At 42.5% G+C, this 20,750-nt stretch overlaps 1 long non-coding RNA gene across 1 annotated transcript; it reads right to left on the bottom strand.

Annotated features, from left to right (window-relative positions):
- Positions 1–10,816: 10,816 nt before the first annotated feature.
- On the bottom strand, positions 10,817–11,802 carry LOC138843899 (uncharacterized). Its single transcript, XR_011379065.2, has 2 exons — positions 11,333–11,802; positions 10,817–11,098 (listed from the first exon to the last, which is right to left on the bottom strand). It is a non-coding gene; the product is annotated as an uncharacterized LOC138843899 (long non-coding RNA).
- Positions 11,803–20,750: the final 8,948 nt, after the last annotated feature.

The following is a 20,750-nucleotide window of genomic DNA, read 5'->3' as shown; positions in this document are numbered from 1 at the left end:
CCATGAAATAATTATAACATACACTGTACTGTGTTAAGTATTATTTTTATTGTGTTATTGGGTTTTCTTCAAAACTTTCACCTGTTTCTGGTGAATAGTTCCCAGTACATTAGTTGAGCCAAGAGATAAACTGGTGGAGCTGGCGCCGTGGTTCACTTGGTTAATCCTCTGCCTGTGGCACAGACATCCCATATGGGAACCGGGTTCTAGTCCTGGTTGCTCCTCTTCCAGTCCAGCTCTCTGCCGTGGCCCAGGAGGGCAGTGGAGGATGGCCCAAGTGCTTGGGCCCCTGCACCCGCATGGGAGACTGGGAGGAGGCACCTGGCTCCTGGCTTTGGATTGGCACAGCTCCGGCCATGGCGGCCGTTTGGGGAGTGAACCAATGGAAGGAAGACCTTTCTCTCTGTCTCTCTCTCTCTCACTGTCTATAACTCTACCTGTCAAATAAAAAAAAAAGAGAGATAAATTGGTATTAAAGATCAAGTTAATCAACATTATGAGTACTAGTTGCAGTAGTCACTGTTGAACAGAGACTAATCGGGCACTTGGGGGCAGGATGGGTAATATTTGAGAATGAGATAATTAGAATAGCAATAGGTACTATTATATGGATAATGAAAGAAGTGAAGAAACTTTCGTTCTTTTTTCCCCTCAAAGGGTCTCATATTTACATGTTCCAACATTCTTTGGTGAAGGCTTTAAGAAACAGGTGTATTCTTTTTAAGATTTATTTATTTATTAGAGAGGCAGAGACAGAGATAGAGAGGGAGGTCTTTCATATGCCTGTTCACTCTCAAATGGCTGCAATGGCCGGAGCTGGACCGATCCAAAGCCAGGAGCCAGAAGCTTCTTGCGGGTCTCCCAAGGACTTGAGCCATTTTTCACTGCTTTCCCAGGACATAGCAGAGAGCTGGATTGGAAGTGGAGCAGCCAGGACTTGAACCGATGTCCATATGGGACTGCAGGCAGTGGTTTTACCCACTATGCCACAGTGCTGCACTGAACAGGTGTATCTTGAGGGTTTTAATTACAATAAGATAAACCATGCTAAGATTATTGAGATGATAGTAATGAATCATGTTGATGTCTTTAACTGTGGTATTTCATTGTGGAAGGGTTGACACTCTCAGTCTTTGAAAAGTAATGCTGCTTAGCTTCACAATGACATTATAACATCGACATAATGTAACACAGTCAGCTTTCAAAATCTTCTAGTGGAACTAGTTCAAGTACAGTGGAGATAAGGCTATGATGAGAGCCACACACTTACAAGCTCTATTACTGAGACTTCTCATATTGAAGCAAAGCCTTCTCACATCATGAAGATTGTTACTAAACTGGCTTTTAGTGAAATAAGTGAACCCACCGATGAGACAGTCATTCAAGTTGCATAGGTATCAGGGTAATGAGGCTATCATCTGGGCATGACTGACGGTGCAATGAAATGTGGGAAGGCAGTGAGGTTGACATCCACAAATATAAATGTAAAATGGATTTCAGCTCAGGTTGGGGTGCTATCCCCAAAAGAGTGGGAATCATTGTGTAAGTCCTCCTATAAATAGAACATAGTAGAAATGTGCTACAACATGATAAGTATAATGAACAATGTCTAATGATGAATTGGCTGGAACAATTCCTGTTAGGCTTCCAACAGTAAATAGGAAGGTAAAGCCTATGGCTCATTAAATAGCTAAATATCATTTAATAATACTGCCATGCAAAGTTGCCAATCAACTAAATACCTTTACTCCTATAGGGATAGAAGTAATTATGGTAATTGTTGTAAACTGTGCTCTGGTACTATTGTCTGTAAGCATGGTGGTGGGCCTAGACTATAAACCCCAGGGGACCAAGAGATATTACAGCTCATACTATTCCTACATATTCAGACGGTTCCTTTTATTCCAGAATAATAAGTTACAATATGTGAGATTCTTTTGAATCAAGATAAGGTGAAAACATACAAGGGTATTTCAACAAATTTGTGGGAAAATAAAACTAAAAGATAATGCACATTTTCCAAAAACTTTTTGAAGTACCCTCCTATGTTTCTGAGTAGACATAAAATCAGAAAAATGTTGATATAAGATTGTGTTGGGGCCGGTGCTGTGGTAGAGTAGGCTAAGCCTCTGCCTATGGCGATGGAATCCCATATGGGCATCGGTTCATGTACAAGCAGCTCCTCTTCCAATCCAACTCTCTGCTAAAGCCTGGGAAGACAGTGGAGGATGCCCCAAGTGCTTGAGTCCCTGCACCCGCGTCGGAGACCTGAAAGAAGTTCTTGGCTTTGGGTTGGCCTAGCTCTAGCTGTTGTGGCCAGTTGGAGAATGAACCAGCAGATGGAAGATTCTCTCTGTCTCTCTCTATAATTTTGCCTTTCAAATAAATAAAGCAACCAAAAATGAGAAATAAAATGTTACATTTTTTGACGATTTAAACAAAACATTACACATATACATATTGGCTCTATAAGTATTCCTGTGAAAAGATGAAGTAATTTGTACAGTTTGGAAAGTAACAAGTAAGACTGTTTTCATTTGCAGATAGCGTGCATGTGTCCATGAAAAAGGCTAAGAAACCTACAAAAACTTACCTGAATCAGTTAATGAATTAAACATGTTCATAGTACTAAAGTTCCACATATAAAATCAATTATTCTCTATAACAGGGTGACTTGTATTTGAAAACAAAATAAAAGTATTTTGTTTACAATACCATCAAAAAGAAAAAACACTTAGGAATAAATATAACAGTATTCAAAAGCTATACATTTAAAACTGCAAAACACTTCTCAGATTAATTAGAAATAAATAGACAAAATGAGCAGAGAGCTACTCAGTTGTTCAAAGATCAGGGTACTGCGTGCTATCAAAATGTCAGCTTTCAACAAGTAGATCTATACTTCTCAATCCAATCCAATCCAATCCAATCTCCAGTACGCAATTTGGTAGAAACTGAAATACTAGTTCTAACATCCCTGTAACAATTCAAAACCTAGGATGGCTTCAGTACCCTCAGGAATGCGAGAGCCCTCTGCATATATGCAAAGCCAGGGAAGCTGGAACAGCACAGAGTCTGCAGCAATAGACTCACGTGCACATAGGTGGCTGATTTTTCTCAAAAGCAGTAAGGCAGTTTAATGGGGGAAATAAAATAATTCTTCTTCTTCTTCTTCTTCTTCTTCTTCTTCTTCTTCTTCTTCTTCTTCTTTTTTTTTTTTTTTGACAGGCAGAGTGGATAGTGAGAGAGAGACTGTCGCTCCCCGTCTTCGTGGAGGAACGACACAGGACCCTGTGTTGTTCTTTTGTCTGCTTGGCCCTTCCCGGGTTTGCTGCTGGTTCTTCCCAGGTTGGCTACCGACCCTTCCACCTCCGTGGAAGGGCGGTTCCCCCTGCCACTTTCCCCACTTCCGCGGGGGAGCGGCACACCGCCGGCCGGCTCTCTCGGGGGCTGCACAGGTGTTCCTTCAGATAGATGTTCCTGGTGCATGTTGTCTCTCTCCTCCTTTATAGTCCTCTTCCACCAATCCCAACTCTGCTACCCACACGCCAAGTACGCTGCTCTCCTCCAATCAGGAGCAGGTCCTGCTGTTTATTGGTTGAACTGGAGGCAGCTGTGTAGAAGCTGTTTCCTCCTCTCCCAGCGCCATATTGTGGGAGAGCAGATGCATAGAATAAGTCTTAATTCCAGTAACTTAGTCTAGTCCGAGTTGCTCCCAGTTGCTCCCCACAAGAGACAGAGAGAAAGGTCTTCCTTTTGCCATTGGTTCATCCTCCAATGGCCTCCGCGGCTGGCGCGCTGTGGCCGGTACCCCGCACTGATCCGAAGCCAGGAGCCAGGTACTTCTCCTGGTCTCCCACGGGGTGCAGGGCCCAAGCACTTGGGCCATCCTCCACTGCCTTCCCGGGCCACAGCAGAGAGCTGGCCTGGAAGAGGGGCAACCGGGACAGAATCCAGCGCCCTGACCGGGACTAGAACCCCGTGTGCCGGCGCCGCTAGGTGGAGGATTAGCCTATTGAGCCGTGGTGCCGGCCAGGAAATAAAATTCTTATCAACACATTTATTGAGGAAAACCTAATAAACATATAGAAATACTCTTCAACCATTACCTCATGCCACACTTAAAATTAAAGATTGATTAGAGGGGCCTGCGCTGTGTCCCAGCGGGTTAACGCCCTGGCCTTTAGCGCCGGCATCCCATATGGGCGCCGGTTCTAGTCCTGGCTGTCCAACTTCCCATCCAGCTCTCTGCTGTGGCCTGGGAAAACAGTAGAAGATTTCCCGAGTCCTTGCGCCCCTGCACCCACATGAGTCCCAGAAGGCGCTCCTGGCTTCTTGCTTTGGATTGGTGCAGCTCTGGCCGTTGTGGCTAACTGGGGAGTGAACCAGTGATGAAAGACCTCTCTCTCTCTCTCTCTCTCTCTCTGCTTCTCCTCTCACTGTGTAACTCTGACTTTCAAATAAATAAAAAATAAATATTTTCTTTTAAAAAATATTGATTAGATACCTAAACATAAAATTTTAAAATCTGGTCTTCATTTAATGGTACCATGAAGGGGCCTTGTTGTGGCTAAGTGGGCTAAGCCATCACATGTGACAATATCCCAACTGGGTGCAGGTTCCTGTCCTGGCTGCTCCACTTCTGATCCACCTCCCTGCTAATGTGCCTGGGAAAGCAGAGGAAAATGATCCAAGTGCTTGGGTCCCTACACCCACATGAGAGATCTGGAAGAAGCTCCTGGCTCTTTTGGCCTAGCCTAAAACAGCCATTGCAGCCATTTGGGAAGTGAACCATAGATGGAAGAGTCTCTCTCTCTCCCTCTCCTTCTCTCTATGTAACTCTGCCTTTCAAATAAGTAAATAAATCTTTTTTTTTTAAATAAAGGTACTATGAAGAAAATGAAAAGACAAGCAACAGACTAGTAGAAGTCTGTAGAATGTAGCTGCAATAGCTATATCTGTCAAAAACATGTAGGAAGAATCAATAAGCAAATTAATACTCAAAAGGTAACATCATTGTTTGACATCACTCATTCAGAGATTAACAAAAAGAAACTGAATTAAAATTTTAAAAAGTAATTATTTAAATTTTTATATTATTTATTTGAAAGGCATGGCGACAGAGACTGACGAACAGAAAGAAATCGTTTATCCACTTCCACCCCGAAGTGTCCATGACAGAGTCCAGACGCCAGGATGTCAGTCCAGGTCTCCCATGTGAGTGGCAGGGACCCAGGTATTTGATCCATCACTGCAGCCCAGCAGGGTGTGCATTAGAGGAAGTGGTCATCAGGAGTGGAGTCAGAACTCAAACCCAGGCACTTTGATTGGGATGCAGGTGTCTTAGCTACCATGCTGAACACTCATTCCTGAATATTTTAAATGTACATATTATGGGCTTTTTGAAAGCAAAATATGTTCTGATTTTCTAGCCAGAAATGAGACAACTCCTGAAGTGTCTGACAGGGTAGCTGGTCACCTTGCTTTGGATGGGAAAGCCCACACAGTGGCTAATAAAATAATAAACTGTACTTCAAAAATGTATCTTTAAAAATGTTTACTGATTTATAACTGCTGTACAAAGAACTGTACATATTTGTGTCTATTGGACAACTGGTGTATGAAATGCCTGTGAAAAATCAGGGCAGTGCCATTTCCGGTGTTCCTGTGTCATCGAATTAAAGATCTAGCTGCAATGGGGAGACCTGGGCTAATCCTGTTTACTGGATTTCACTTTCACCTTACAAATGAGCAAAGCTGCAGACATGGCTGTACTTGTATCAGCATCAACAACTTTTTTTTTTAAGATTTATTTTATTTATTTGAAAGACAGAGTTACAGAGAGAGGTAGAGACACACAGAGAGAGGTCTTCCATCCGCTGGTTCACTCTCCAGATGGCTGCAATGGCTGTAGATGCGTCCATCTGAAGCCAGGAGCCAGGAGCTTCTTTCGGGTCTCCCACATGGGTTCAGGGGCCCAAGGACTTGGGCCATCTTCCACTGCTTTACCAGGCCACAGCAGAGAGCTGGATGGGAAGAGGAGCAGCCAGGACTAGAACTGGTGCCCATATGGGATGCCAGCGGTTCAGGCCAGGGCGTTAACCCGCTGCACCACAGCGCCAGCCCCATAGATTGAGTAAAATTTAAAAGTCTGAAAGACTGCGTTTGGGCAAGAATGAGAATCAACTGGAACTGCTGTAGATTGCTGGAAGGAGCATAAACTGTTGTAGGTACTTAGAAAATATTTTGCGAGTGCCTACTCTAGGTACCCCCGCCCCATCTCTCCTGTGTCTCAGCAAATCACTCTTAGGTACATACTGAAAAGAAGTGAGTACATATGACCATCAAAACTCGTGGACATTTATAGTAGAGTTATTCTTTTTTGTTTTGTTTTGTTTTAAAGATTTACTTATTTATTTGAAAGGCAGAGTTACAGAGAGAGAGAGAGAGAGAGATTCCACTCACTGGTTCATTCTCAAATGACCACAGCAGCCAGGGCTGGGCCAGCCATAAGCCAGGAGCCTGGACTTCCGTCACGGTCCATGGGAGGCAGGGGTCCAAGCACTTGGGTCATTCTCTGCTGCCTTCCCAAGCACATTAGCAGGGGGCTGGATCAGAAGTGAAGCAGGTGGGACTCCAATTCTAAATTATAAGGGATGCCAGTGTCAGAAGTGGTGGCCTAACCCAGTGCATCACAAGACTGGCACCTAGAGTTGCTCTTTAACAGCCAGAGACCAGAACTGAGAAATGCCTGACAACTATAAAACAGGTATGTGGATAGTGGCATGTTCATAACAATAATGAAGTACAGCTCCACACATCCAATGCCTCCAACAGGTTGCTCCCCATTGCGATGGGAATAAGTGACCCCTCAATCACAACAAAGCCTGATCTTACCTCCTCTGTCCTCACGCCCTCCCTTTCTACCTGACTCCTGCTCACCACACTCCGGCAATACTGTACGCCCTCGCTTTCTCAAGCAAAAGAGACTTAATCTGAAAGGGTCTTTGTGGATTTCCACATGATTGATTTGATATCTTTCAGTGTATCTCCATCTCAAGTAGTCATTCTCCCTATCTTACTCCACTTTCCTCAAATCAATAATACACTGAATTATCTTGTTAATCTACTTATTAGTTTGTTACTAGTTTATTCTCTCTCTCCTCCAGCTAGAATGCAAGCTGCTTGGAGAAAAGAGTCTTATATGTTTCTTCAATTAACTAGAGTAATTCCTTAGGTTTAAAGCTCAGTAAATATTTGCTGAGGACTTACTCATTGTGTGAATGAGATATCAGTTACAGCAGACTATTCTATAACCAGCAACAGTGATTTTAAATATTTAATGTAAGTTTATTCTGTTCTGAAAAAAAATAAAAATTATATAGCCAACATTATAAAAACTGTGCTAAACAAGTTAATATGTATACGGCAGTTACTGTAGTGCCAATGTTACATACATTTTTTAAAAATGTATATTTGCTGGGGCCAGCACTGTGGTGTAATGGATAAAGCTGCCACTTGCAGTACCAGCATAACATACGGGTACTAGCTCAAGTCCTGGCTGCTCCAGTTCTGATCCAGCTCCCTGCTAATGAACCTGGGAAAGTAGTTGAAGATAGTACAAGTACTTGGGCCCCTGCACCCATTTAGGAGACTTGGAAGAAGCTCCTGGCTCCTGGTTTTGGATCATTCCAGCTCTGGCCATTGAGATCATTTGGAGAATGAACCAGTAGATGGAAGATGTCTCTTCTTCGTCTTCTGCCTCTACCTCTCTGTAACTCTGCCTTTCAAATAAATAAAAAAAATTTTTAAAAAATGTATATTTAGTTTGAAAGAGATCCCACCCATTTAATCATTCAACAGAATGTGGTGTCAGACATTGTGGTATGTGCTGAATAAGTGGTAAAAAGCAAAGTCCATCTCCAACTCATTACTATTTTCGTGGGAAGAAGTGGGAAGCTAGGATAGTAACAAGTAAGCCAACGTGCAATAAAATATAAGTTGTGACAGATATTATGAAAATATTATATGAGGAAGTTGAAAATAACAAGAGGCAACAAATTTGAACAAATAGATTGGAAGGCCTCACTGAGTATGTAACATTTGAGGTGAGGTTGAAAATTCAGAATGATCCCACCACCTGGGCGTGAAACCATGGCAGCTTTTGGAGCAGTCCATGCATGAAACTGACCAGAAAAAACACAGTCAAATATTTGAGAAATGAATACTAGTCTGGGACATCACCCAGGCTTGAGATGGGATTCTTGGAAGTACCCAAGTTAGGAAAACCAGAATCCCACTTCGAAGATTCTGAAAGTCAAGGAGCAGTTACCCACAGCCCCAGACCTGAGCCAGATCTCCATGAGGGACCCAGACAGGTTGACTGTAGGCTAAAATAAAAGCCTCAAACAGTAACTGGTTGATGACACAATATGAGGATACTTCAAAAAATCTGTGGACAAATGGAATTGAAAGAGGCTTATTTCGGTTCAAAAACTTTAGAAATCCATGAATTGGCTTTTCATATTGTAATTTCCCATGGATGTTCTCAAGGCCTCCTCAAAGCATCTAGGATGGTTATTGAACCAGGGACTATGAATTCCATAAGAAATACAGTCTTCAGATACCAACACACAGATTTGGGGTTATCTGCCAGAAAATCCAAAGCAGCAATGATAACAATGCTCCATCAAACAATTACAGACACTTTTGCAACAAATGAAAAAATATCACTTCTTGGAAGACAGAAAAGATACAAGAAAGAGGGGCTGGCTCTGTGGTGCAGCGGTTTAAAGCCCTGGCCTGAAGCACCAGCATCCCATGTGGGCACCGGTTCTAGTCCCAGCTGTTCCTCTTCCAATCCAGCTCTCTGCTATGGCCTGGGAAAACAGTAGAAGATGGCCCAAGTCCTTGGGCCCCTGCACGCATGTGGGAGACCTGGAAGAAGCTCCTGGCTCCTGGCTTCGGATCTATACAGCTCCGGCCGTTGTGGCCATCTGGGGAGTGAACCCGCAGATGGAAGACCTTTCTCTCTGTCTCTACCTCTCTCTGTAACTTTGTCTTTCAAATAAATAAAATAAATCTTTAAAAAAATACAAGAAAGAAAAAAGAGGAATGAACTTTGGAAGCATACAAAATAATAATAGTAATAAAGTTGCATTAAAGGGATTCACTAGGAGAGATGACAAAGGAAACAGAGTACTTGAAGACAAATTCAGTAGAAATTGTCTCATTGGGATGAAGGAGACAAACTAGACTGGAACAGAGTCTCAGAGATCTGGGACAACAAAAGAGCTGAAGTTGGAATGATTGGAAGCTCAAGAAGAGAGAAGAGACTAGGCAGGAGTGAAAATGTTTCCCAAGGAAAATGACTAAAAGTGTCCCAAATGTGGTGAAATTCATAAATTCAAGAGGATAAATTAGTATCTAAGAGGGTTAAGTCCAAATAAATCTACTGCTGGGTTTCTGAAATACTGCATTCCCCACAGGAGAGAGCGATCCCCGTGACATTAGAAACCACAGTGCAAAGAGAAAACTTTCATAAGGCAACTTTATTTAAAACTACTGATTCACCAGGCTGCGTCCGTTTCTCACTGTGTGACTTTAAGTGGTATTCTTAATCACTTTGAATTTTATTTTCTTTATCTTTAGAAAGAGGTCTATAATCATAGCTACCCCAGTGGATGTGTGGGGACTGATACACTATTATACATAAAATGCTGCAAAGAGTGGCATAGAACCAGCTATGTTAGCAAATAACCCTTAACAGCAACAAAGTAATGGTAACTTAATATACAACTGTAACTCAGATTATGTCTCTACTATGTTCATCATTCCATTAGTGTTACAGTAAATATTATTTAAACTGTTTGTGCTTCTGATTTTCTTGACTACTTTAACAAATCAAATTTTTTGACCAATAAGAATTTTAAAACTTATGGTGAAGTTGCTTGCTATAGCAAGTGAACCACTGGATGAAAGTATAATCACCTTGTATTTTTGTAGTAACTGAAATAATTGATTAAATTATATCATAGCCACTTTGCTAGTCATTGGAGTTGCAAGTGATTCATCTGTTCATTTTGAAAAATTTCTGTGAATTGTACCTTTAGCTGCTCTAAGTGGTCCATGTAGTAATTTTATCCTGTATCACTCATTTTGGGGGGGTATTTTCCTAGTTAATCTCTTGTTTTCAATCTCATGCTTCATTATACATTAGGAATTTTTTAATGATTACAACCCATTTTCTGTGTCTTTTAAACTTTGCTTGTGAAATCCCAAGACATCTCAAATTTTGGGGATTTCAATTATACTTTTATTAACTATTTGGTTATTTAGAACTTACTTTTTGTTTGCATGGGAAGATTGGCAGGCAACTTTATGGTTCCCATATACTCAAGGAACTTGCAACCTAGGATTTTCTGTCTGGTGAAAATATCCTTTTACAGCACACACCAGCCTCTTTGTCATATTCTTGCCAAATGTTTCACATGATTCTGACCATTAAATAATCAGTCAAATGCAGAGTGTGACCACAATTTGAAACATTTTGCAAGAAAACTAGAGTAGGATCTTAAAAAAATTAGGATCATGAAAAGTAAAAACAAAACAACACAACACCCAAAACGAAAAGACAAAACTGGGGAACTGTTGTGGACAGAATGAATCAAGTATTAAATATTTCTTACTCTATTTCCTTGTTGTTACTCATGCTGCCCAAATGACAAACCTGAGGAACGGGTAACTATAGCTTCCTGACAATACTTATCTAGTTTCTGAGTTCAACATGGAGAAAGTATTAATCTGACATGAGGAATTATGTTGCTCCATTTCTTTATTTCAGTGGTGAAATTGTTGTAAGATCATAATAAAAGAATAATTATACAGAAAAACTATAAAATAAAAAAATACAAATCTAAAAGGAAACGAGAGAATGGGGTGGATATCAGGGGATGAAAATAGAAACACTGAAAAGAAGAATGGACAGAAAATGAAAACTTGGGGGGAACTTCAACATCGGGCAGCACAGCACTTGGTCCTCACTGCGGCAGTAGAATCTCCATGAGAAGGTTTTCCATGCTCCGAGAGAGAGGGAGTCCTGTAGGGTGGCATGTGAGCACATTTGGGCCAGCTGACGAAGACATTTATGTTTGTATAGAAAGGCACAGTGCAATGAGCATTAGAAGCTCAGCGAGGCTGACTGCTGGCCTCAGGGGCATTAACCCGATTTCTGTGCGGGGCCACCGCTTCCTCAAAGCACCCCATCCAGCTGTCAGCACCGGGTAAAGGACACTTCCTGACTTTCAGAGATGTGGAAATGGGAGGCACTTACCGAGGGACCCTTGTGGTCTGCAGCCATCTGATCACAAACACGAGCCCTTGGGAGCAGCAGTCAGGAGGGGAGGGAGAGAGGGGTTTGCTAGGTATGGGGACGGTTCCTGGAAGACAGCGCCCAAGCCAGCTGTGGTTGTCTCAGCACAGGGGCTGTCTCACAAGGTCACGGCAATCCCAGTCTCAGAGAACTGCGGAGTTTACCCCTGAACTGTGCAGAGTGGCCTTAGAGACGTGATGTCACCATCCACTCTGTGTGTCTCGTGGGACCAGGCTCTTAACAGTTAAGCTCTATCAACTCCAAATGGACCTGAGAGATTATTTTGTCCCCAGTATAACATTTAAGGATAAAGAAACTGAAACTGTTGACGCAGGGAGTTTCTACGGCCCTTGTGGCAAGCTGCCCGTGTGTGCCCCTCTCCCACCCCTGCATCGCTGCTGCTTTCTCCACCCCTAGAAACGCACGCGTGCCGTGGAAACGTCCTTCTGCCACCCCATCACACCTGGGGCCGCCCCAGGCCTGTCCTTGCTTCCGTTCCTCTGAAATTCAGAGACCTTCCTAACGCTGAGAATACTATTTTAAAGGACAAAAGCAAGTCAGGGCAAGAGAAAACGTGTTCAGGTTAATAAGTAGAATATACCAAGAGGAATGATTCTACTCCAAATAGCAATGAAAATATGGAAATTATAGGTCTAACAGAAAGACATAGAAGCTAGACAGAGGAGCTGTTAAACTTAGAAAATGATGAAAAAATTTAAAATCCAAGAGAAACATAGGAGGGTGTTGGAAAAAAAGACTAAATATTGAAAAGCTGCTACTTGTTACCACATTTAATATATTAATATAAATATAATCCTGAAGCTGTTATGTTAGTAAAAAAGATATCTTGAAACTCATTTGGAGTAATAAATGGTAAATTATAATCAATAAGTTATGCTCGAAAACTCCATTGTATACGGTACAGTTTATTCATATAAAAATCACAGAATGTATATGTAATACATCCTATGTACATAGTAATACAAAAGATCTTAAATGATCAATAATTAAGAAATGATAAGCATAGAAATAATCTAATAAAAAGAATATACAAGTAAGAAAATCAGCCTCAGGTCAAACACATGATTAAGTACAGATTAGGTAATTTGGTAGCGTAACTTTGGTGAGAAATTGAGACTAATTTACTGAATGGTGTTGTGGAAGGTAGTTAGTCATTGCAGACTATAAAGCTGTTTGACAATCTTATCACATAAACCAAAGACATTCTGCAATATTTGAACACCTGTTAAAGTTATCACTGACATCCTGCATTTTCTGGAGGGGTCTTAAGATTTCAGAAGCAAATAAAGAAAAAGTAAATGAATTAGATAAATCATTGAAAGTCTCCCAGTCATAATAGGAAATGATTAAAAAGAAATGACAACCTAGAAAAACAGTCCAAAGGATGTGAGAAAACAGGGTTAAATTGTTACTTTGTCCACTGATAAATCCAAGGTTAAAGCAGAATTGACAGAAATGAAAAATGAGAAATACAGGAAATCACTTGCCTTTTTCAAACCAAAATGTGAGCATTTTTTAAAAAGTGCATGCCAATAAGAGAGGCAAAGTAGCATCTTTCAGTCTTGAAACCTGTTAAATTACCACACTTTTGTCATCACACACTTTGCTTTAACTTCTGGTAGTTCACTTGCCGTGCAGAGCAATTTGGCTGCAGGCTGTCATACTCTTCATGTGCTTTATACACACAGATCCCTAAAACTCATGGTTGAAGCTTCACAGCCAGTGTCATAGAATAGAGGTCAGGTCTTTAGGAGTAATTAAGCCCTGAGGATAGCTGGGGTGAGGTCCCTCAGTTAAGGGGGTGGGTTCATCCCTTCCCGCCCCTTCTGCCCTGCGGGGACTCAGGGCTCCTTCCCCGCAGAGGGAGCAGCGAGCAGGCGCCATCTGGCAGGGGACAGCAGCCCTCTCCAGCCAGCAGTGAAGCTGGTACCTTGGTCTGCAACATCGCAGCCCCCAGAGCAATGAGAAATAAATGAGTACTGTTTATCAATGACCCAGTTCATGGCATTGTGTTAAGGCAGCCTGAATGGACTAGGACAATCCCAAAAGTTGATTTCTAGAAAAGTATTTCAAGAAACAAGCAGAAGCATAAGCAATTACTTTAGTCACTTCTGTCACTTACTGTAATACTAATTCTGATAAAATCATAGAAAACATATGGAATAGTGGATGTCCTAATGGGCTATAATAGAATACTATGCTGTTGTTATTTTTCTTGGTGATGATTTATTAGCTAGAAAATTTTGCTTGATATCAAGTACCACTTTCAGTGTTTTACGTATGAAAGTATATAACTTGACAAACACCAAATGAGATAGGTGTATTGTTATCCCCTTTAAAATGACAAATACAAAATAGCACTTTAGACTACCCCTTAAAATCACAAATTATGTAAATGATAGCAACTGGATAAAATCACAATCAATTTAATACATTCTTTCATATAAAATTTTTCAAACAACCTCAGTTGTCAAAAGAACAACAAAGGGGCCAGTGCTGTGGTGCAGCAGGTTAAAGCCCTAGCCTGAAGCACTGGCGTCCCATATGGGCGCAGGTTCTAGTCCCGGCTGCTCCTCTTCCGATCCAGCTCTCTGCTGTGGCCTGGAAAAGCAGTGGAGGATGGCCCAAGTACTTGGGCCCCTGCATCCACGTGGGAGACCTGGAAGAAGCACCTGGCTCCTGGCTTCGGATCAGCACAGCTCCGGCCGTTGTGGCCATTTGGGGAGTGAACCAACAGACAGAATACTTTCTCTGTCTCTCCCTCTCCCTGTCTGTAATTCTACCTCTCAACAAATAAATAAAATCTTAAAACAAAAGAGAGAGAGAGAGAGATACACACAGAGAGATCTTCCACCAGCTGGTTCACTACCCAGATTGCCACAACAGCCAGCGCTGGGCCAGGCAGAAGCCAGGAGCAGGAGCTTCTTCTGGGTCTCCTATGTGGGCTTCACATGCCCAAACCCTTGGCCATCTTCTGAGGCTTTCCCAGGTCATCAGCAGAGAGATGGATCAGAAGTGGAACAGCTGGGACACAAGCCAGTGCCAACATGGGATGCTGACTTTATCCACTAAGCCACGATGCTGGCCCCAAGGAAAACATTTACAGAGCAAATTTACCTGCCCCAGAGGAAGGGTGCTCTGCTTGTCTCTAGCTGAAGCCCCACGGGGAAAGCCATGGGGAGGCCCTGGGCTCCAGGTTCTCATCCTGTCATTGACCCCCTGTGAACCTGGGCCTGCCAGTCAACCTCCCGAGTCCTTATACAGAAAATAGGAAGAATAAAAGTTCCTCTCGGAAGGGGCTCTTCTCAGGGTTGATTGAGTTCTGTGTAAAGAGCTGGCCCAGCACAAGTGCCAAGGTTCATCGAGGCGGAGTTTTAACATCATTTCTGGTTGCTTGCCCATTGATTGTCCAGATTAGTTATTTAAAAACCATTATATACACAGACACACACACACACACACACACACGCACAAGCATGCATATGTGCTGGGTACACTGTTTTCAACATGCTTTTTTCAGTTAAAGAAAGCATGTATTCATGATTTTTATTTTTATTTTCCCATTTTAAAGATTTATTTATTTGAAACACAGAGTACAGAAAGAGATAGATAGAGACAGAGAGAGAGAGAGGAAGAGACAGAGAGATATCTTTCATCTACTGGTTTACTCTCCAAATGGCCGTAATGGCTGAACCTGGGCTGATCTGAAGTCAGGAGCCAGGAGCTTCTTCCAGGTCTCCCACATGGGTGCAGGGGTCCAAGGACTTGGGTCATCTTCTACTGCTTTCCTAGGCCACAGCAGAGAGCTGGGTCAGAAGTGGAGCAGCTGGGATACAAACCAGTGCCCATATGGGATGCTGGCACCACAGGCCAGGGCTTTAACTCACTACGCCACAGTGCCAGCACCTTTCTTTTTTATTTTTTAAAAATTGTAGTAAAATATATACATCTATCACCGAGACTATTTTTAAATTTATAGTTCAGTGGCATTAGGTGCACTTATATTGTTGTGCTACCATCACTACACAGATTTTTATCCACACACAGATGTGGAGGCTGTGCATATGGGGAGGGAACTATATTTTCTGCTCAGTTTTGCTTTGAACCTAAACTGCTCCAAAAAATAAAGCTCATTAAAAAGGTTTTATAACAGAAAGAGACTAGATACAAACATAGAGATCAATTGAAATTGACAAATTTTGGCCAGCACCAAGGCTCAATAGGCTAATCCTCTGCCTGCGGCGCCAGCACACCGGGTTCTAGTCCCGGTCGGGGCGCCGGATTCTGTCCCGGTTGCCCCTCTTCCAGGCCAGCTCTCTGATGTGGCCCAGGAAGGCAGTGGAGCATGGCCCAAGTGCTTGGGCCCTGCACCTCATGGGAGACCAGGAGAAGCACCTGGCTCCTGGCTTCTGATCAGTGCAGTGCGCCGGCCACAGCGTGCCGGCCGCAGTGGCCATTGGAGGATGAACCAACGGAAAAAGGAAGACCTTTCTCTCTGTCTCTCTCTCTCACTGTCCACTCTGCCTGTCAAAAAAAAGAAATTGACAAATTTTAAAAAAAGATTTATTTATTTATTTGAAAGTCAGAGTTACAGAAAGGCAGAGGGAAAGAGGACTTCCATCCGCTGGTTTACTCCCCAAGTAGCTGCAACGGCTGGAGATGTGCTGATCTGAAGCCAGGAGCCAGGAGCTTCTTCTGGGTCTCCCACACATGTGCAGGGGTCCAAGGACTTGGGCCATCTTCTACTGCTTTCCCAGGCCATAACAGAGAGCTGGATCAGAAGAGGAGCAGCCGGGACTAGAACTGGCGCCCATACGGGATGCCGGTGCTTCAGGCCAGGGCGTTAATCTGCTGCGCCATAGCATTGGCCCCATGTCTTCCTTCTTTTGAAAACTGTGTATTAAGATCCTTTGTCCATTTGCTAGCTGAGTTGGTTGTTTTTTGTTGCTGAGATTTTTTAAGTTCCTTATATATTCTGGATATTAATCTTTTATTGGATAAATAGCTTGCAAATATTTTCTCCTATTCTGTCAGTTGTCTCTTCACTCTGTTGATTGTTTCCTTTGCTGTGTAGAAGCTTCTTGGTGTAATATAATCCCATTCATCTAGTTTTACTTTTGTTGCCTGTGCTTTTGGGGATTTATTTAAAAAAATCTTTGCCAGTGCTGTAGCATAGTAGGTTAAGCCTCTGCCTAGGTGCCAGCATCCCATATGGGCACAGGTTTGAGCCCTGGCTGCCCCAGTTCTGATCCAGCTCTCTGCTGTGGCCTGGGAAAGCAGCAGAGGATGGCCCAAGTGCTTGAGCCTCTGCACCTGCGTGGTAGACCCAGAGGAAGCTCCTGACTCCTGGCTTCCGATCTGTGCAGCTCTGGCCGTTGTGGCCATCTGGGGCATGAACCAGTGGATGGAAGACCTTTCCCTCTGTCTGTAACTCTACCTTTCAAATAAATAAATAAAATCTTTAAAATAGTCTTCGACTGCACCAAAATCTTGAAGTATTTCTTTTATGTTTTCTTCTAGCAATTTTGTAGTTTCAGGTTTTTACTACATTTTGAGTTTGTTTTTGTATATGGTGAGGGGTAGGGATCTAATTTCATTCTTTTACAAATATATATACAGTTTTGATAGTGGGATTCGTTGAAGAGACTGTCCTTTTTCCAACATATGTTCTTGGCATCTTTGTCAAAAATCAATTGCTTATATATATGTGTATTAATTTGTGGATTCTCTGCTCATTGTTCTCATTGTCTCATTGTTCAATGTGCTGATTTTATGCCAGTGCCATGCTGCTTCAATTAATATAGCCTTACAGATGCTTTGAAGTCAGGTATTGTGATGCTTGTAACTTTATTTATTTATTAAAAATTTATTTTATTTATTTGAAAGACAAAGTTACAGAGAGAGGTAGAGACAGAGAGAGAGGTCTTCCATTCCATTGGTTCACTCCCCAAATGACTGCAGCAGTCAGAACTGAGCTAATCCTAAGCTAGGAGCCAGGAGCTTCTTCTGGGTCTCCTATGTGGGCGCAGGGGTCCAAGGACCTGGGCCATCTTCTACTGCTTTCCCAGGCCATAGCAGAGAGCTGGATCGGAAGTGGAGCAGTCAGGACTCGAACCGGTACCCATATGGGATGCTAGCACTACAGGTGGGGGCTTTAACCCACTGTACCACAGTGCCAGCCCAGCTCTATCTTTTTTAAAGATTTTTTATTTATTTATTTGACAGGTAGAGTTACAGACAGTGAGAGAGAGAGAGAGACAGAGAGAGAGAGACAGAGAGAAAGTTCTTCCATACGATGGCTCACCCCCCAAATGGCCACAATGGCCGGAGCTATGCCAATCCAAAGAGCCAGGTTCCCCTTCCTGTTCTCCCATGTGGGTTCAGGGGCCCAAGCACTTGAGCCGCCTTCCCCTGCCTTCCCGGGCCATAGCAGAGAGCTGGACTGGAAGAGGAGTAACCGGGATATGGGATACCATTGCCACAGGCGGAGGATTAACCAAGTGAGCCACGGCGCCAGCCCCCAGCTCTATATTTTATTTTTCAGGATTGCTTTGGTTATTCTGGGTCTTCTCTCCCCACCCCCACTTTTTTTTTTTTAAAGGTTTACTTCAAAGAGTTACAGAGAGGGCCGGTGCCGCGGCTTACTAGGCTAATCCTCCGCCTGTGGTGCCAGTACCCTGGGTTCTAGTCTCGGTTGGTGCACCTGTAGTGGCCATTTTGGAGGTGACCCAACAGAAGGAAGACCTTTCTGTCTCTCTCTCTCACTAACTCTGCCTGTAAAAAAAAAAAAAAAAAAAAAAAAAAAAAAAAAAAAAAAAAAAAAAAAAAAGAGTTACAGAGAGAGAGAGAGAGAGAAGAGGGAGAGACAGAGAGATAAAGTTAGAGAGCTCTTCCATCTGCCGGTTCACCGGACGGGGGTAGGCCAGACAGGAGCCAGGAGCCAGGAGCTTCTTCAGGGTCTCCCATGTGACTACAAGGGCCCAAAGACTTGTGCTATCTGCTGTTGTTTTTCCAGGTGCATTAACAGGGAGCTGGACTGAAAGTGGAGCAGCCAGAACTCAAACCAGTGCCCACATGTGTTGCCAGCACTGCAGGCAGTGGCTTAACCTGCTATGCCACAGCACCGGCCCTTCCCCTCTTTTTAAATTATTTATATAAATGGTACAAATTTCATCTTTTTCATATATGCAGTTTTAAGAACATAATGGTACTTCCAACCCAGCCTGCCCTCCCTCCTTCCCTCTTCTCTTTCCTTTCTGCTCTTTATTTTTTTTAGATTTATTTATTTATTTGAAAGGCACAGTTACAGAGGCAGAGAGAGAGAGAGAGAGAAAGAGAGAGAGACAAAGAGAGACAGAGAGAGGGAGAAAGAGAGGGAGACAGAAATAGAGACACACAGATAGAGGCTGTCCATCTGCTGATTCAATCCCCAAATGGTTGCAACGGCTGGAGCTGGGCTGATCTGAAGCCAGGAACCTGGAGCTTCTTTCAGGTCTCCCACCTAGGTGCAGGGGCTCAAGGAATTGGGCCATATTCTACTGCTTTCCCAGGCCGTAGCAGAGAGCTGGGTCAAAACTGGAGCAGGTGGGACTCTGAACCACTGCTCATGTGGGATGTTGGAACTGTAGGTAGAGGCTTTACCTGCTAAGCCACAGCACTGGCCCCGTTTTTTATTTCAATTTTTTTTCAATGACATACTTTCAGTTTACTTTATAATCTCAATGTTAACCCTCCACTAAATGAAGAATTCAACAAGAAGAAAAACCACTGTTACTCCACAGTATAGACAAGAGTTATAAATAATAATCAAATCACAAAATGTCAGTTTTGCTCATATACATCATATTTTTTGGTACTCTGTATATTAGTTACCACAAATCAGAGAAAACATATGACAGTAACCTTTTGAGGACTGGCTTATTTCACTAAACATAGTGGTCTCTAATTGCATCCATTTTATTGCAAAAGACAGGATGTTATTCTTTTTTATGGTTGGGTGGTATTCCATAGTGTATATATACCACAATTTCTTTATGCCGTCATGAGTTGGACAGCTGGGTTGATTATGTATCTTAGCTATTGTGAGTTGAGTTGCTATAAGCCTGGGGGTACAGATAACTATTTCATTAGCTGATTTCATTTATTTTGGATAAATTCCTAGGAGTGGGGTTGCTGGGTCATATGGTAGATCTATTTTTAGATTTCCAAGGACATCCAAACTCTTCCATACTAGTTTGCATTCCCAACCACAGTGGATTAGGGTACCTCTTCCTCCACATCTTTGCCAGCATTGGTTGTATTTGATTTTTGTCTGATAGCTGTTTGGGCTGAGGTGAAACCTCACTGTGGTTTGTATTTGAATTTCCCAGACGGCTAGTGATCCTGCGCATCTTTCATGTGTCTGTTGGCCATTTGGATTTCACCCTTTGAAAAATGCCTCTTCATATCCTTAGTTCATTTCTTAATTGGATTGCTTGTTTTGTTGTTGTTGGGTTTCTTAAGCTCCTTATATATTCTGGGTATTAATCCTTTATCAGATATGTAATTTGCAAATGTCTTCTTCTGTTCTGTTGGTTGCGTCCTTAGTTGAGTGTTTCCTTTGCCATACAGAAGCTTCTCAACTTGATATAATCCCATTTGTCTATTTTTGCCTTTATGGCCTGTGGTTCTGGGAAGAATTCCTCGCCTATGCCAATATCTTGCCGTGTTTCCCCTGTGGTTTCCTCCAGTGATGTGATGGTTTCAGGTCTTAGGTTTAGATCCCTGATTCACTGTGGGCTGATTTTTGTATAGTGTTGTAAGGCAGGGGTCTTGTGTCATGCTTCTGCATGCAGAGATCCAATTTTCCCAGCACCATTTGTTAGAGACTGTCCTTCCTCCAGGGAGTGATTTTAGCTCCTTTGTCGAAGATTATTTGGTTGTAGATGCATGCACTGATTTCTGCTGTCTCTAATCAAATTTATAAACTCAGAGATGAAGAAGGAGGTGTTACAATGGATATCACAGAAAAAAAGAATCATCAGGGATTAAAAAAAAAAGCTATATGCCAACAAATGGGGAAATCTAGAAGAAACAGAGATTTCTGGACACACACAATTTACCAAAATTGAGTTAAGATACAGAAAACCTAAATGGACCAATAACCAAAATAAAGAACTATTCTTGTGACAGTACCAGGCTGTTTTGATTATAACTGCCCTGCAATATGATTTGAAACCTGGTGTTGTCATGCCTCCGGCTTTATTTTTATTGTTTAGGATTACTTTGGCTCTTCAGGGTCTCATTTGATTTTATGTGAATTTTAGGGCCATATTTTCTAGATCCGATGCCATCTTTGGTGTTTTCATTGGGATCACAT

Source organism: Oryctolagus cuniculus, chromosome 1 (assembly GCF_051225735.1).
Source record: "Oryctolagus cuniculus isolate XC-2025 breed Fujian yellow rabbit chromosome 1, ASM5122573v1, whole genome shotgun sequence".
In the NCBI taxonomy this organism is placed as follows: domain Eukaryota; kingdom Metazoa; phylum Chordata; class Mammalia; order Lagomorpha; family Leporidae; genus Oryctolagus; species Oryctolagus cuniculus.
The sequence above is the reverse complement of the archived record's forward strand: the minus strand, read 5'-3'. Positions and strand labels throughout refer to the sequence as shown.